Source organism: Nematolebias whitei, chromosome 9, assembly GCF_014905685.2.
Source record: "Nematolebias whitei isolate Nwh7 chromosome 9, NemWhi1, whole genome shotgun sequence".
Taxonomy (NCBI): Eukaryota; Metazoa; Chordata; class Actinopteri; order Cyprinodontiformes; family Rivulidae; genus Nematolebias; species Nematolebias whitei.
Window position 1 is genome coordinate 49,311,460 of NC_056506.1, and position 2,403 is coordinate 49,313,862.

At 41.2% G+C, this 2,403-nt stretch overlaps 1 protein-coding gene across 1 annotated transcript in view; it reads right to left on the bottom strand.

Annotated features, from left to right (window-relative positions):
* Nucleotides 1–2,403, bottom strand: part of stard3nl (STARD3 N-terminal like) — an 11,988-nt gene that overhangs the window by 5,921 nt on the left and 3,664 nt on the right. The gene's annotated exons all lie outside the window — the stretch shown is intronic.

Sequence of the window (2,403 nt, forward strand, 5' to 3'; positions counted from 1 at the left end):
TGGATGGATGGATGGATGGATGGATGGATGGATGGATGGATGTACTGCTTTTCAGAATCTGACCCAGACATTTTCTTGATGTGAAAGCGTCATCACAGAGCCATAGACAGACAAACAACCATTCACTCTCTCTCTCTCACCTAGGAACAATTTAGAGTTACCATGAGTCTAACATGCATGTTCTTGGTCTGAGGAAACCGGAGTACCCGGAGAAAATGCACACATGCACGGAGAGAACATGCAAACTCCACCCAGAAAGGTCCTGGGCTGAGATTTGACCCAGAAGAAAGTCAAAATGAAAACATTATAATTTTTAAATATTTTATTTTACCTTTAAGTAAGAAAAAAATGACAAATCTGACTGAAAATTAAAGTTTTGTTTTTTTTCTAAAATAAACTCAAGAACCAAAAATCTATAAAATAAAATATTTTGTGTGAAATTTTGCCTTAAAGTTGATCAAATAACTTTAGGACATAGAAAATATCCAAAGTACATTTTAGATGGGGGTGGCACGGTGGACCAGTTGGTAGAGCTGCTGCCTCTCAGCAAGCAGGCTGTCCCAGTTTGGTTTCCTCCCACAGACCAAAAACATACATGACTGACTGGTCACCTGCTTCGGGTGTTATCAGCCATTAAATGGCCGTTATTAGTTGTTATCATCTCTATATTGTAGCGGTCAGACTGCCCCTCCTGTCCCTCCTAGTGGGTTTAAAGGTACGTTGTTAGCGATGATAATAGGCTCTGTTTTTACCTTTGTTCTTGGTTAGGTTCAGGCACAAGGGTAAGGGGGTTAAGTTTAGGGTTGGTCCTCTGGGTCAGGTGTAAACTTAATTTTAGGGAAAGGGTTACATAAGCTGAAAACAACTAAAAAGACACTTCCTGGTTTACCCCCGTATGACGCTGCCTATTATCAGCAATAATAACGATAATAACGTACCTTTAAACCTACTAGGAGGTAGGTGGGACAGTCTGACCGCTACATAAGGGGATGAGAACAACTAATAACAGCCATTTAATGGACTGATAACATCCGAAGCCGCTCGATTGGTCACTCTAAATTGAGAGAGAGAGAATGAATGGTTGTTTGTCTCCTTTGTCTCTTTGTGTCCCTGTGATGGACTGGAGACCTGTCCAGGGTGTCCCCCGCCTCTCGCACAGAGACTGCTGGATATGGGCACCAGTGACCCCCGCAACCCAAACATGCAAGAAGTGGGTAAAAGATGATGGGTGGATGGAGCGTTGCAGATGGTGCACACCAAACCAGTAACAAACACGTTCACCCAAATACAAGAAAAGAGGAAGTTGCACCGCAGCAGCAGCTCCAGCTGACTGTAGAGGAATCGAAGCAGAGCTCGTCTGCTGAGGACTTCAGCGTGGCAGTCCCTGAGGGTCCAGCCAAGCTCACTCAGGTGGTCCAGGTCCAAACACTTGGTCCCTGTGGCCAGAGACACGACCCGGGAGGATCTGAGGTCAAACCCTGTGAGATGTGAGAGAGGACGACGTTGCTGAATTGACTGAGGGCTAAGATTGTTGCAAGAACTCCATAAATGTAAATATGATAATTAATCTTTAAATCTGACAGTTAAGCAGTGGATGAAGGTGGGTCAGCGTTTGAATTTGAATATTGTGGTGACAATATAAAACCAAAAGACAAGACTTCAAGCTACAAAACACAACCTGAAAATAAACACAAATAATAAGAAGAATGTTTTGTTTGAGTTGTGTTTTCTTCCACTCACCTCGGGTCACCACGATTCCTGCCAGAACCTTGTGATGAAGATGTGAGGTAGAGGAGCAGCTGTCAATCAACTGTGAGTATTTCTCTTTTACCAAATTGTAGATGAATTCTGCAAAGAACTGCAGAAAGAATGGTGTTGGGAACAAAACCAAAATGTTCTGTAAGAAAAACATGTTGCTGTTTCTGACAGATTTTTATTTTTATCATGTTCACAAAACTCTGTTGATTCTGCTAATTATTATTTATGTTATACTTTTTGAAATTAAATAAGTATTTTAACATTGACAGATGTACAACTGCTTAGTGTAAGCTGAATAGGAAATCCATTGGGCTCTTTTTTTTTTTTTTTTTTTGGCTGGGGGGGGGGGTGGGGGGTGGGGGGTGTTATCCAGCTTCTTAGGATTTTTTATTTAATGTTTCTAAGCTGATTTGCTGATGTTGAAATAAGTAAGTAAATAAATAAATAATGCTTGAGTTAGTGACAATACAAAGTTTAAATGCAAAATAGTAAATTCAGAAATGTCTGCTGCTCACAACATCCCATAATAATCCACAAGACGTCACGTTATTGTTTTCAAACAACAGATACTGGATGGATGGATGGATGGATGGATGGTTGGATGGATGGATGGATGGATGGATGGATGGATGGATGGATGGATGG